The following is a 17,166-nucleotide window of genomic DNA, read 5'->3' as shown; positions in this document are numbered from 1 at the left end:
ACATCCTTGTCTTCTGATTCATGTGCTAGAGTACCCAATTGGATGAAGGTACCATCAAATTTAGTGACGAGCTGGGTGGCCAGATGTGTTGATGTAGTAGACAAACCATGTGATCTAGGTGATGTTGACAATTTGGCCAAACACAAAGGCTCCAAAGAGTATTCTCCCATGCCCTGGTCTTTGATTTGCATCTTTTTCTTGAAGTCTCCCCATAAGGAGTTTGATTTTGCTGTTGGTGGATCTGATGTTGAAGATCACTGCTTTTCTCTATTATGAGGAACCAAACTGTCTTGGGCTGCCCCCATTGCGTTGCAATGTTGAAATGGATTGTGATCAGCAGATATGGATATTTCTTGTCCATCATAAGGAAACTTTACACACTGGTGATATGTGGAAGGTACAACTTGCATTTCATGTATCCAGGGTCATCCTAACAAGATATTGTAGGTTAGATCAATATCTAAGACCTGACATATAGCATCCTTTTGTACTGGTCCTACTTGAATAGGTAATATCAATGTGCCTTTAGAGGACCTCTCCTCATCATCATATGCTTTTATGGTAATCTTTTTGTAGGGATCAATAGATTCTTCTGAGAAGCCTAATGCACGGATAAGCTTTAAAGTACATATATTAAGTCTGGCTCCTCCATCTATTAAAACTCTTTTTACTCAGTGTTTGCAAACAATGACTTCAATGTGGAGAGGAGTATTATGCGGATGACTCAAGGAAGTATTGTCATGCTCTGAGAAGGTGAGGTTATGAGGTCCTGTCATATGGGCGACCATGGCTTGAAATCTGTCTGTATCTAGATTTTGAGGTACATTTGTTTCCAATAGCACTTGCTCCAATATGTCTTTGTGCTTTGGTGATATTTTCAATAATTCCAGGATAGATATCTGAGCTGGAGTCTTGCGTAGTTGGCTAACCAAGTCATATTGGATTTTTGGTGTGGTAGTTGTAGGTGCAGTATGTCCCTTCAAGACATATTTCTGAGTTTGGGTTGTTACATTGACAGATTCATGATGATGCCGATCTCGAATGGTGATGACATTGACTTGATGATCTTCAGCTGATATGTGGTTGATGGTGTTGTTGTAGATGTGATTAATACGAACTCTACGTGTATCATCCGAAGTTGATGCTCCATCTTTGTTGTAATTTGGGAGAGGATTTTTGAAGGCGCCGTGATCACCATTTGTTTTAAGACCATCCATTGTTAAGTCACCTCGATCAATCATGTCCTGTACTATGTGTTTCAATCTCATGCACTCATTTGTTCTATGACCCTTATTGCGATGGAAATCACAATAGTGTGAATCATTACACCAAGGTGGTTTGATTGGGGGTTCATAGTTGCTGATGGGAGGCAAAGAAAGAATTTTGTTTGCCAAAAGTTCTCTGAATGCGGATTCTAATGATTGTCCCAGTGGTGTGAAGATACGTTTTTGGAAATTGTTCAGTTTGTTGCGCGAATTGTTGTTAGGTCTTGGATTCATGTTTTTTCTTTAAGTATCGTTGGTGTTGTTTGTGTTGAGTTGTCCTTGATCAGTGTTTGGTGCATATGTGTTAGCACTGGGAGTAGCATTTTTAGGATATTTCGTATTTTGAGGATTTCCGGATAATGCAAGCACTGGTTGCTTGGATTTGGGATCATATGATTCATTGTTGCCTTCGTTTTTGTTTCGGGTCCAAAATCAAGATTTGTCAAGATTGGTGTTGTTCTGGTTATTGTAGTTTGATGAGTTTGTTCCTTCCTTGTAGAATTTGAGTGTTCCCTTTTTGACACAGGCTTCTTCTACTTGAATGCCATTTTCAATCAATTTAGCGAAAGATGGTATGCATTGAAGCTTTAGTCTGTAACTCATTTCGCCATTCAAGTTATCAATGAAGATTTCCATTTTCTCCTTTTCAGGAATATCTCGAGGATATCGTGATACCATGCGTCGCCAGCGTTGAAGGAACACCATGAATTTTTCGTTATTCTTTTGTTTGGTGTTGCAAACATCTAACATGGTTATGGCATGTTGGATGTTGTAGGAATAGTGGGTTATGAATTTGTTAACCAATTCATCAAATGATCTGATAGGTGGCAAAATTTTGGATAACCATTCCATAGTTTGCCCTCCCAAGCTTCTGGAGAATAACCTCATTAAATAGGTGTCATCATGAGCAAATTCAAGGCTCAGTGTGCAAAATTCTCGAACATGATCTCGGGGATCACTTTTCCCATCATATTTATCAAATTTGGGAACGTCTGAGTTTGGAGGAAAAGGCACCATGTTCAATCTTCTTTCAAATGGATAAGGACAGATTTCGTTTAAAGAGTACCGCACTGTTGTCCCTTGTTGCATATCCTGTATTTGCCTTTGCAACATTTGTATTTGTTGAGTAAAGGCTGCCAAAGGTATATTATCTTGTCGAGGGAAAATTTCTTGCCTTGTATTGGTTCTCAGTTGAAAAGGTGTGGTAAATGGTTATTTTGCTCTGGTGTTTCTAGCTCAGGTATACGCATTTCTGGCATGCGTTGTTCTGGAATGTGTTGCTCTGGAATATGTTGTTCAGGTATGTGAGTTTCTTCTTCTCTATGTTGTTCTTGATATGCATATTGTCGAGATCCGGTTTGAAAAATGTTTGCGTCTAAATCTTCGGAAAGTTTAACGCCTTTGCTTGTAAGCATCAACAAATATTTTTCTTTGTCATTTTCCATGAGTTTTTCTACAAGTTTTTGGAAGGACGGGTTTTCTTGACATTCCTGAAGAAGTGCTTCAGTAATTTCAGGTTCTTCTATGGGTGGAACTTCAAAAGGATTTTATAATCTTCGATTCATACTGGACTTTGCGTGTGGCTCGCTTTGTTTGTCTCTTTGAGAGCGAGTAACAGGCATTTTAGTAGAAACTTTTAGTGATGAAGGGGACAAAAGCCTCGTTGATATGTTGCTCGGGCGTTAGTGGTTCTGGCCGAGATGTGTTGTATGTGATGCACTCGTCGGGCAAGAATGCTGGATTGATCTTTCCTCTGCGGTTTATGGTTTGATTAAAAGCAGACTTTTGGCAGTATGCTCTTGTTTTCAAAGGTTCTTTGTCAAATTCGCTAGATTTGTTTTGGATATAACGTTTGACGTGATGAAGGAATACCCGATGAGATTTGAAGAGTTGACGATTGATGTATAAAAACTTATTTCTCTTGATGAATTTGGAAAAACTAGGCCGTTGTTTCTTCAACGTGATGTTACGATAGAGATTCTTTCTTCTCAGAATAAGGGGATTAGTCATGCATGAGTGATCAATGGTTTCCTTTGATCGGTTTGGATTCAGTTGATTCTTGTTTTTGAAAATTTCAAATCGTACTCTATCAAAGTGAAGGCTTTTAGATGCCCCTCCACGACAAAGTGTGTCAAATGATATGGATAAAAGCTTCCCGATCTGGAAACTTGATTTGATAATTTGAAGATTTTAAACAAGTGTTTTGAGATAAAAATCCATAGGATGGTAAAGGATTCTGTTGATACTGATGATGAGATTTCCGGATTATGATAGGAGAGACATCCTCGATTGTGCGATTCGTTTAAGATTCTAACAACGTTCGTTTTGACACAAATTTTGCTAGAGAAATAGTTTTAATGGTTTGTTTGCCACTCTGGTTTGATGAAAAATGATGTTGATGAAAAATGCTTCTAAAAATGTGTTTGAAAATTTCAAAATTTTTCGCGGTTTTGCTCTCTGTTTTTCCTTTTTTTTTTTATCACGCGCTAGAACAGAGTCTACATGCGCTACTTAAATTCCTTGATGCACTAAAATAATAACCTCACACGCTAGGCTGCCCCCAGACACGCGCTAAAGTTTTTGGACTGTTAAAATTGTTTTTCCAACTGTTGAAAAATCTATGCGCTATCCTGGGTTGTCGACGCGCTAACTGTTGGACTCTATGCGCTAATGTTTGTATGACACACGCTAAGCTATTGCTTCCACGCGTTAGAATGTTTTGTTGATGCGCTAACTATGTCAACACTATTTTGACCTATGATAAAAACGCTACTGTTTGAACTTGACGCGCTAACTTGAGGTTTGGATGCACTAACAGAAGTGCTCTATGCGCTAAGAAGTTGCTCTCATGCGTTAAACTGCCCTGAGTTTTTCTTTGGTTTGGTTTTTGAAATTTTTTATGAAATTTTTAAGTGTGATGGATGATTTTCTGAAGTAATAAATGCAAGCACGGCACAAAAAGTACAACCATTTTGCCTAATCTAACAAAAAGTGTATGTTCTGCGAGGATGTGTTCAAATCCCCAATGTTTTAACAGGTTTGGATACAAATAACACACTTCAGAAAAACTCTTTAGTCAAGGGTCATAAATAACATCATAGCCCACTAGTCTCAATACTCCGTCAGCTCAAACAGCCGTGTCACCCCCTAGAGGGCGCCCGTTTTTTTGCCTTTTGCCAGAAATTAACTCAAAGTGAATCGCTTCACAGTTGAGTAGTTATCTTGGGAGATATATGGTGAGTAATCTTGGGGGCGGATTCTTCCCCACCCTTGCACTATGATGTTATAAATGTCTGGTTACTGACTCGGTTCAAAGCTTCTATTTCTATGGTTCGTAATTAGGCTTCCCGTTCGGCCGTAAGTGATAAACTCCCTCAGGAGGCTTCCTAACCTTTAGAACAAAGGCTTTACGTATCTCGAGGATACTGGGGGAAGGCTAGTCACTGCGCACAGCCATTGAAAAGGACTTTTGTCACTTTCCACATTTGATTATAGTGGGTTGGAATTCTTGACGTTAAAACCGTTTCCCACTTAGGTCGTTCCCTTCACACCGGCCATAAACGACTTTAAGAGTTGATTCCAACTCCTTGGGAAGCCAGGCCTGCTAAAGGTTTTATTGCATGAAGTAAAGAAAGCGGTAAGAGTGGTCTGGATTTTTGATCACCTAGTTAAGGGGAGAGCATATTCCTTCCACTTTCGAGACAAAGCAATCAAGTTGGTTTATTTTATCCTTTCAATTCAATGATGTACTAAAATCTATGTGGAGATGTTGCTCCACAAAAACATGGTGTTTATTTTACCTTTTTAAAGCAGTGATTTTCCGATCTATGAAAAGGAATTTTGGTCAACAAAGCAAAATTTTTGATTTTGCGGTCAACAAAAGAAATCGTTTTAAAATAAAATTTCCTGCTCCACTTGCAAGAAACTGTTAGAATCCTGCAAAATTGTCACTCCACTAGTTAGAAAATCAGGATTTCGGTGGACTTCTACAAGTCTAGCTTTTATTTTGGTTACAATTGTAATTTTCTGGTTCGCTATCTGTGATGCGCTACAGAAAGGACAATACGTGCTAAAACAACAGCTTAATGCGTTGTACTGCGTTCCGGATGTGTTATTCTGTGTGTTTGAAGCGTTGTTCTATTTTTTTTTTTCTTATCTCTCTAGACCTGTAGGAAAGTGAGTAATTTGATGCGCTAACGTTTTAACTTCACACGCTGGATGATGGTCTACAAGTGCTGAAATATGGACTGGATGCGCTAATCTGTTAGCTTGATGCGCTACTCTGTTTTGTTTCCGCGCTGAGGCCTACAGGAAAAACTTAATGGAGGTCACGCGCTAATGTTTGAACTGCACGCGCTAGATGATGGTCTCTACGTGCTGAATAGTGGATCGGATGCGCTACTCTATTTACTGGATGCGCTGATCTGGTATTCTTCCGCATTGAGACCTATAGGAAAAGATTAGATGGATCCATGCGCTGAGGAAACGTCCTTACGCGCTATAATATAAACTCCACGCGCTAAACAGTAAGCGGAATGCGCTAGACTGTTAGCCGAATGCGCTAGGGAATGTTTCCCACGTGCTGATTCCTGTTTCCCGCGGACCTGCAAAAGTGATTAGTTTCAAAAATCGATTTGATATTTGGGGTCGGGCCTCACGGTGGGCGCCAGAAATGTATGCGGGAAAAGTGGGCTGATAAAACTAAATATGTGAAAATATTTCAAAATACTAGTCCACACACACACACAGGACTTCTTGATGCAAGCTATGGAGTAACAAAGTATTACTCAGCTTCCCAAGGTGGGTCCCATGGTTCTCTATCTCACAATGTCCCTCAAACCAATGTTTTTGCTCTCAGATCACTGAGCAAAATGGTTTAGGGATGGCAAATGCAAGAACGAGGGATGCTTTGATAGTTTTTAGAATGAAAGGTATGCTAAACTATGTATGATTCTAGAAATGCACTAAACTAGATGATAAGATGACAAGGTTAGTATGAATACTATCCTAGTATGCTATATTTAGTCTATGATTGAACTAAAATGATAAAGAAATTATTCTAAACATGCATATTTAGTCTAATTCCTGATTTAAAAGAGGCTAAATGATGAGCATATATGAAAGGAGAAAGCTTGAATGTATTTGAGCATAAGTGTGATGCTACAAATTTGAAGGATGATTGTTTTAAAATGGAAGAATGAGAGCTCTATTTATAGCAAAAATAGGGCAATGGATGGTCAGGATTGAAAGATTTGATCAAGGGTTGAGTTTGAAAGTTGGGAATCCATGTTTGCAATTGGCACCAATGAAATGGTGACAAGTGTCAACATAAGGTTGGGTTGAGAGAAGGGGTTGGAGGCATTAAATGCCTGAGAAGACCTCATGGTTATCTAGAGGGTAAGGGTCAAGTCTAAGTTAGGATTACCCAATAGATTAAGACTTAATCCAAGGATAAACCTTTGTGCAAATGATTAAGAAATAATCATGGTCAAAGCATTAAAGGCCTGATGAGACCCTTGGGTTGGATGAAGGTTGAGTCAAAACAAATGTTTTAACCATGTAGGAGGGTTTGAGTTAACCATTAATAGTTATTGGAGACTTTGGGGCATTAAGTGGTTGAAAGTTGGAAGCCTTTAATGGTTATCAAAGACTTTGAGGAATTAAGTGGTTGAAGGTTGAAAGCCTTTAATGGTTATCAAAGACTTTGAGGTTTTGAGAAGTGACCTCCCCTTGCTTAGGGATGTGACAAAGTTTAGAGGAAGGGTTAGGTTAATTAGAAGTGATTAGAAGATTCTAGAAGGGATTAGAAAGGGGTTTGGGATTTTGCAAGTGGATGGAGGGATAATAGGATTTAATTGAAATAAAGTAATTTAATTCAATTTGGTTGCAATTTAGGGAAATTAAATAAATTAGATTTATTCAATTTAAGATAACTATTTAATTAAATTTGAATTTTAATTAAAAGTGGATAGGGGGGATTTAATTGAATAAAATGATTTATTCATTAAATGGGTATAGTGAATTTTATTTAAATAAATTGAGTAATTTACTTAATAAAATAGAAGAATGTGGATAATTTAATTAAATTGGATTTAATCAAATAGAGAAATGAACATAAAATATTCATTTAGGAATATGGTCATTTTTATACGTCTACAATATAAAATGGTCGAATGATTACAAATGTATGTCCATACACAAATATGGCATAAACGCGAACTGAAACAAAATGTATGTCTAAATACGTGAATGTATGTCCATATACAAATATACATGCCAACTAGACATTTAAGCATTCCAAAACTATCTATAACATCCTAAGCTACTGATGGATCATCAAAATCGATCCTCTTCGTTGCACTGCTCGACTTTGAAGGATCCTGCATAAGAAAAACAAACCACGATTAATATTAGTTATATTTTATAATTCACATTTGAAAAGTTAACATAAAAATGAACTATAATTGAACTATTCATGTTTACCTCATCTCCACATTTTCTCTTCAGCTTTGTAGGACTCTTGATGTATGTCTTTGGTAGAGGAGGTATGTTTTGAATATTTTGATACACAACCTACATATGTTCAGAAACATGACATTGATACAAGTTAGCATATAATTGTCATTGATAATAACAAATTATATCTACTAATCAAATAATAAAATAAACACACATCTACTCGAGGCATCTCTTCTTCTTCTTCAAGTATACTGGGTGTAGTCACCAAGGATGTGAAGCCAAGAGTTCTATGTATATATACACAATAAGTATATGAAACTATCAGTCTATGTCTAGACATGTATAATCACTATAAGTTATTTAAACTATTCATTCAATCATATTTGCATTCAATTACCTTTCCCTTGTCTCTAATTGCACTACCAGATCCTAAATCACACTGTACCGCACTCGTGCTGCTTGTACCCTACAAGAGTAAAATAAGATATACATGCAAGTTACTACATAATCTAATTAATACAAATATAAATGATGAGCATGTATGTACAATAAAATACAAATGACTAGGTGCAATAATATATGTATCGTCAAGCTATCAAGGCCAAATGAAATGGCCGACAAGGTGCCCTCCTGAATCTGTCTCAACTCATCCTCGGTCATCAACTGTTAAATAAACCATGTAAATAAAAATTAGTACTTAATATTATCTAATTTATAAATATTTAATTAAAATATAACATGAACTGTGAGAACACAAATCTTACCAATACATTATCAATGTATGATGATGATGCCTCCTCAACTCTAGCATGTGAGGACTCCCCAGTGTATCCTCCAGTCTATGTAATAACATCTGGTGTATCATGCATCTCATGCACCTCATAATCTGCACTGCCTATAGGAGGATCAACGGGTTGTCCAACTGGACTCAAGCATATGTGCCCACACATGACACAACTATGGGGCACACATATGTGTGGAGCCGAGGATGACGTTTCACTGGCATCGGATACACCGCTACCATCAAGAGTAGGCTGAGCTACTGACGCAGCTTGAGAAACCAAAAGGCTACTCAAAGAGTGAATAGCCGATATGGTCCATGAAGCTGCCTCACAAATGATATCAGGATGCTGAACTGCAGGTGGGGGATCAATAGGAGGAGGGGGGACATATGGGCCTTGGACTACTCTGACTGCCCCAGGTTTATTTTGGGGCATACCTAAACCTACACCCTGAAAAGGTTGGATGTCAAAGTAGTTCACATGTTTGTGTAAAACAAATGATTTTTTTATAAAATAGAAGGGGATATCAAGATTGTTGTTGGGTGGTTTGTTGAAAACCATCCACCAATGATCCCAAAAAATTTTCACAATCCCATCATTTGTGCACCATTTGATAGAAAGTTTTGTTTTTTTGGGATCTACGGGCTGACCAGTATGGGGATTGACAAACAATGAGGCGATTTTAGCTTTGGATATCTCAAGATCCTTGATATCCTTATACGACAAGCCATCTGCATATTTTTCCTTCATAGAATCTCACCACAAAAGGGCAACATCGTGCTCCTCAGTCATGGTTTCCATACTTTTTATGATCGACGTGAGAGTATCAAACAATGGGTGTAGACGAGGGATCCTACGATATACTTATGCAATCTCCCTCAATTCATTCAAATTTTGTGCAATCAAATCTTGAATTGAGGGGGGGGTTTGGAAAATGAGGGTTTGGTTGTTGCAATTGTGGTTGGTTAGTGTTTTCATTGTTATCCCCCATTTTTAACCTAATTGAATGTAAACAATTAAATTTAGTTAACAAATTTAAACAATTAGGTATTTGATTTAAAAAAACCTAGTTTTCATGAAAAAAACCATATTTTCAATGAAAACTCAAATAAACATTAACAAAAAATACAAAAAATGAATGAAAATGATTCAAAACGATAAAATTCTTACCTCTAAATCTATTTTTTTGTATTTTTTTGTCAAAACACTGGATATTGGATGGAGCAGATATCGGATTTTGATGAATTCGCACGACCCGTGAGTTAAAAATGACTCACAGGACTGTCACTGTCGAAATATAAAAGTCTCAAAAAATTGGATATCCTATTTTCTCTGATATTTGATTTCTATACTTAAATTATTTTTAAATAACATATATAATATAATAATATATTATATAATATATAATATTATATTATATAATATATTATTATATTATAATATAATATAATATAATAATATATTATATAATACGTATTATATAATATATATATAATGTAATATGTAACATATAATATATTTTTTAAATTAAAATTACAAATAAAAATCCGATATCCGATTTGCATAGGTAATTACCAGGCCAAGCAAAAAGTCAACATGGATTTTCACATTTTTAGGCGAGTGAGGAAGGCTATTTTTTCACATCGCCACTTTTTGGCCCCCCTTGATCCTGCACTAACCCGTCTTCTTATAAGTATGAAATGAGCCATCTTCGAGAATCTATCCACTACCATAAATATAGAATCATCCCCTCTTGGTGTCTTAGGCTCCAAGTACAAAATCAATACTTATATCCTTCCAAGGTCTTATCGGTACTGTCAAAGGTTTATACAATCCTACATTTTGAATACTACCCTTTGCAACTTGACAAACTCTACAACTCTACACATATCTCTTAACATCCTTATGAATCTGGGGCCAAAAGTACTACTCACTGACCAATGCTACTATTTTGTCATTGCCAAAATGTCTAGCTAATCCTCCATTGTGTTTCTCCTTTATCAGATTCTCTTTCATAGAACTCTTATATATGCACAACTGAACTCCTTCGAATAAAATCCCATCCTGAATGAAGTAATCCAACCACTTGCTTCTATCTACCATAACCGGTTCTCTACATGCTTTCCAAGGTTTTGCAAAATCCGGGTCATCATCATACAAGATCTTCAAATCTTCAAATCCTAATACTGTCACTCTCATCTGTATCAATAAATTCCTTCTCCTACTCAATGCATCAACAACTTTGTTAAATTTCCCACTTCTATGCTTCAACACAAAGGTATAATTCTACAAGAATTCTACCCATCTCATATGTCTCTGATTCAACTTACTATGACTATTCAAATACTGCAAAGCTTGATGATCTGTATACAACACAAAGTCCTTAGGTAACAAGTAATGTCTCCAATTCTTCAAGGCTTGAACTATGGCATAAAACTCATGATCATACATTGAATATCTCCTCCAGACATCATTCAATTTCTCACTGAAATAGGCTACTGCTCTCCCTTCATGACTCAAGGTTGCTCTTATTGTTGTTCCACTTGCATCACAATCCACTTGAAATACTTTATTGAAATCTTGTAAAGCCAACACAAGTTGCTCAATCACTTTCTGCTTCAACAGTTCAAAAATTTTGTTTGCTCCGGTGGTCCACTTGAATTCCTTCCGATCTCCTCTCATGGTCTCAGTCATAGGGTTACAAACTAAACTAAAATTTCTCAGTCAACATCAGAGGCAGAGTATGTTGCAGCATCAATGAATTGCATGCAAACAATCTAGATGAGACATGTGCTTGAAGGATTCAGATTTGATATGTCTGATCCAATAACTATTTACTGTCATAATACTAGTGCAATCAATATTTTGAAAAATCTTGTGTTACATGCAAGAACAAAGCACATAGAATTGAAATACCATTTTCTAAGGGAAACAGTATAGGAAAAACAAGTCCATATGGAGTATGTGACAAGCAAAGAGAAGATAGCAGATATTTTCACAAAACCATTGCGGAAGACAACCTTTGAGTATCTCAGAGATAAATTAGGGGTCAGACCCCTACTCAGACAAAACTAGAATGCACGATGCATCAATCTAGTGGGCTTCATGACTATTTTTCACTTTGGATTGATGAGATGAAAGCTACTCCATAGGGGGAGCAGCTTAGATGTGTTTGCAGACATGTTGAAGACAACAACTGCAACAAACTTGATGATTTGTGATTCTTATGCACCTTTGGCATTGATGTCAAAGGGGGAGAAGAAATATGATTAAGAGAAGAAATATGATTAGTTGGAGTAGATATAGTGTAACTGACATATGAGATGCAGTAGAGAAGAGAAGAGTTGCAAAGAAGGTCCAGAACAGAGCGGAGTAGTATGAGTTGAGTATGTTGATATTTAGTGTTGCCATCAATGCCAAAGGGGGAGATTGTTGGCATGTTTGGCATAACTGATGAAGATGAGATGATGGTGGATGACTGTACCGGTAGAGGAAGATGACATGATCAATTATTTATATTGTCATTGATGGCAACCAGGTTCAACTGACGTTTAATGATGTTTACAGTTAGTTTTTTGTGATTGACTTGTTGGCTAAGTGATTTGGTCTACCAGAGCAAGATTTTGACAGTTTGACAGAGTTTACCGAAAAGACTGCAAATTAGGACCTTAACCAGTAAAGCAGATAAGTTTTGATGGAATCGGGTGATTGGCGATGTTTGGTGACTTGTGGTTTGATACATAATCTCTTATGATTGATTTGAGTATGTAACCAAAACTGCTTCCTATGATGGTTATTGGAAGGCATGTTTTGAATTTCTGATGAAGTTTGTCTAGGGTTTAAGGACCGGTAAAGAATTCTCTTAACCGGTAATAATTTTTGGTGCGACGGTGATCTATATCAAGTTCACGTGTTGATGATAACGCGGCATAAACCATGTGATGAGTTTGAAAGATGTTTTGGCGCATTTGGAGAATGAATTTCTTGGGAATGTGCAAAGTGCTTAGAGGAATGTGCTAAGGGTTTGACTTTGTACCAGATCGACTTGCTGTGATGATTTATGATCATTCAACGATCGATATTGATTTGTAATTGATTCTAATGATCCCTATGATGATCTATAATGAGTTGTGAATATCAGTGATGATCTATGTAGTACGTATTAGGGTTTTGATGTTGACCTAGTTGTAAAAGTTATTTATGTCGGCAAGGTTGATGTTTTGTAGTGTCGGTGATTTTGAGAAGTGTGAGAAGATAAACAAGTGTGTGTGAGAAGATATGCCAGAGAGATGCAGACTTAGAACTTAATTGGATCTGATCAAGCAAGCAGTAGAGTGATATACACAGGTCATTCACTGTTGTTCTCTAACAATTACAGTAGCTAAAATCCCTTAACCGTGTAGGTCCTAACAAGACTCACATTGTAAAATCCCCTAACAGCGTGACTCAATATCTAAGTTTTAAATCCTCTTGCGAGGTTGATCCTAACATATCAAAGCTTCTAACAGGGCTGAGGTAAATCCCTTAACCGGGTGACTCCTAACAGGGTCTACTTCTAACAAGGCATCATTGTAAGCTTCTAACTGGGCACATTCCGAAAGAGTGCAAAATATTTGTGGGTACCACTTCCTATCGTGGTTTTTCCCTATTTGGGTTTCTACATGAAAAACATGGTGTTCATGTATGGTATGCTTTTCTTGTGATGTTCATGTTTTATTTCTAATAATCAATAAAGACAGTTTATGTTTGTTTATCAGAGATCTTAAAGTGGTTACCAGTATTGATGATTATATGATTGATGAAGATTTCTGATCAGTTAATAAATTGGCAACTATGTTTGTTGATCTGATATTGAATTGAAGGTTGATTTGATTAATAAGTTTTCATAAGAGGAATTGATTATCTAGATCTAATAAGGAAATCTGTTATGAAGATTTGGTTTAAGTGTTGAATGTTTTTAGATATGCGATAAGTGTGTTTTGGTGTTGAAAGTTTCAGTTTTTGTAAATATTGATTCACCCCCCATCTCAGTATTAACCGGATCCTCTAGGTTTATCATCCAGTAGATCACTAAAATAGGTCCAGGCAACCAGTAACAAGAACTGTCAACCAGTAATAGGAAACTGTCAAGGAAACCGATAGCGATATCTTTCCGGAAAATGATCCAAATGTGATGCGGTCTACAAGCAAGAAAGATGATCAAGTCTTCAAGCAACATCCAACTCCATAGGATCCGGTGAGCCAAAACTGAGACACGCAGAAAGAAAAGTTGAAACTGCAAACAAAAAGCAAAACAAAAAGAATTTTCTTTTGGTTGATGCAAGATTGCTATGAACTGGGGATGCTCCTGCATTAGTTTGGTTTGATGTTTTTTGAGGTTATATATTGTTTGTTTATATAATTTCTTAAAAGTATGTTTTATTTATAAGATGGGGTATAAAAATGAGTCTTTGATCCAACAAAATGGTTGTACATTTTTAAATGAAAGTTGTTATTTTTATGGTTCTTCGTTTGAAGCTATAATGTCTACCATGTGTAAAAATGATTGAATTAAGTCCAATCAGGAGAGTAAGAGGATAAAGAATGGTATTTTAAGATTTGATCAAAGGAACCTTTGAATAAAGGTGTTTCGATGAACCTTCTACTTCTTCTCATTTAGTTTTTGTAGACACCTAAAATTGTCCAGTCTAATTAAATAAATATTTATTTAATTATCTAGGCTTAATTCTTCTATTAATTAAATAAATCCTTATTTATTTAATTAATTCATTTATCCTCTTCTAGCCTTATTTCTCATTTAAATAAATACATTTATTTATTTAAATTATCCTTTTCTTAAATTAAATAAATTTATTTAATTATCCCACTTCTTCTATTAATTAAATAAATCTTTATTTATTTAATTAATTCATTAACCTTTTCTACCCTTGACACATGTCATTCATCTCTTAATTCATACACTACCTACCCCTTTCATTATTTTATTATTTCTTTTACCTACCCTCTAATCATAGCCGACCTCCTTTTACACCTCTCAATCTTATCCCTCCATTTCATAAAGTGTCTTCTATATAAAGAGATGCTTCCTTCATTATCAAACCCTAATGATTCATCATAATCATTCATGCTAAGGACTTGATCAATTGACTACACTACGATCCTACTTGCAACCACATTCCGTTCTTTGTTGAGCTCTTGTGCATATAAAAATCTAAGAGCAAATATATCAAGCAAGATCAATGGAGATAGGAAGAATGGAGATCAAAACCCTAGTGGACATGTGATGGTATAATCTTTGTGATTTCATTTGATTTGCATTGTCTTAGGTAATCTTCATATGTTATGGTGGATCTTTGTTGATTGTTAGGCTAGGGTTTTGTGGTTGAATTCATTTAGCCTTTCAATATTGTTATTATTGTTATCCATTTTCACCATATACATTTTGGCACGCCCGGTGGGACCCTTGTCCCTTTTTGCATTTAACATCTTGTTGCAGATTTTGTATTTTGAAGTTGCAGATCTGATGTTTTCGGCAACACTTTGATATTTTCGCGTTTGCGCACTTTCGGATCGCGTTTTTGATTTTCTGGCGCGTCTGCGACATCTAGATCCATGTCTGTGTATTGGCAATATTTTATTTTTTCTGCAGGTTCAGGAAAACGCGTCTGTGTTGTAAAGTCGCGTCTGTGCTGATTTTAGTCGCGTCTGTGTCCAAAGGACGCCTCTGTGTTGTCTAACCACGTCTGTGTCTCACAGAACTGCGTCCGTGTTATCCAGTCGCGTCTATATTGAAGGTAACCGCATCTGTGTTCATCAGTTTCAAAATTTTTGGTTTTCATTGATTCAGTTTTTCGGATTTTGCATTTAGGGTTTCAGATCTGGTTTATTTTGAGCTAACATTTTCAGATCTAGCTAATAAAATTGGTGCAGCTTGTCTTGAAGGCTAAATCGTTTGGTTGAAGGCCCCTATTTTCACAAAGTCTTTTGGGTTTAAAATTTACCTAACTTGTGTGCTTGTAGAAAGGGGTGATTATTTGAAACAATCCAAACTACTAACAACTCTTTGTGGCAGGTCCTTGGCAAGGGTTTTTGGATTTTTATTGTGTGCCTTGTTTTCATAGACTAGCAAACACTTCCATTGGTGCACTAAAATTGAATCATTGTCTTTTGTGTCTTGAGCAATAGGCTCTTTTTGTTTAATCTTTAGAGGGCCTGTCTTCCCGTGTGGTCATTAGGACTACTAGTGAGAAGAGAACAACCCAAGTGGTAGCAAAAGAAAAGCCATCTTCTTCCAAACCACTATAAATAACTGTATTCATGGTGAAAACTATGAATAACGTGTGCTGATTAGTTCATACCAACACTATGTCTCCCCATAAACTCGTTTGATCAAATTTATTTGATCAGTTGTAGGGCGTAACCCCTACCGGCTGGGAGCCTTCTGTATTTATAGAGCTAAAAGTGCTGCATGTATGGCCACACGAGCGGATGCCCTTACTAACACCTTTTTGTTTTAGAAGCCAAAATCCTTCTAGTTGTTGAGGTAGGAGGTCGGACCTCTGGTAGTGGCCCACACACATACGGTTCTTAGTAGAGATACAAAGTTCGCCACGGGGAGTTTTCGTGGGGACTGATGCTTTGCTGACCCGAGAAGTGAGTGCCGAGGGTGGAGCCACTGAGGTCAAGCATCTAAGTATCCGCTCTGAATAGCGTAGCCTCGAGGTTAAAACCCCATGTGGGATCAACAACTATTGTCTTGGCCAGCCATAAGAATTGTGCTTGACTTATGTTAAACATTCAAAACATTCAAGACCAAACAACAAAACATTGCGTCTTTTGTGTCTTCAAGTGTATGCAAAACATTTTTACATCAAACAACATTGGAGTCATTTTTGAGTCTAGACACTTGCAAACACTGGGTCTTCATCTACACTGTGTCCTCTTGTCGTGAAAATCAGTCAAACAGTCAGATTTGGTCACAACAAAACAACTTCACAGATTGGAAAAATTGCACAAAATTTGTAGAAATGCATCTGTGTCGGGCATAATAGCATCTGTATTGTCTAGCCACGTCTGTGAAGGGCAGAAATGCATCTATGTCCGCGAAAATCAACATCACACTTTGCAAAAAAATCTCAGAAGCACGTCTATGTTAAACAGAGCCGCGTCTGTGTCGAGAAACCGCATCTGTGAAGTATACAGGCGCGTCTGTGTCCAGACTTGAAAAATTGTTACAGTCCAGCAAACAAACACAATCAGTTTCAGAATTCTTGAGCTTCCTAGGTCATTTCTCCAGGGTTTCATCTAGCATTTAACCTGTCCTTGGGTCTCACAAAGTCAATAATTGCTTTACATCTCTCATTACATTCACAATTGTCTAAACTTGAGTCAAAAGGTCACTTGCTTGTCCTCACTATACTTTGTCAACACACTACATATAACAACACTTTGCTAAGTGGTCCCTCATCAAGGTTTCTTACCTTTGGGTCTCATTTGGTCTTACTTAGAGTCAAAGGTCAACTTCCCTCATCAAGAGAAACTATCCTCTCTTTGGAAGTCACACCTACTCTACTGCATACATACTTGGTCTTACACTTTGGACATTGCAAGCAAACCTCAGATTCATTTACATTCCATCCAACTCTTGGTCTTCCATACTC

Source organism: Cryptomeria japonica, chromosome 1, assembly GCF_030272615.1.
Source record: "Cryptomeria japonica chromosome 1, Sugi_1.0, whole genome shotgun sequence".
NCBI classification, from domain to species: Eukaryota; Viridiplantae; Streptophyta; class Pinopsida; order Cupressales; family Cupressaceae; genus Cryptomeria; species Cryptomeria japonica.
Note: the sequence above shows the minus strand (reverse complement) of the source record.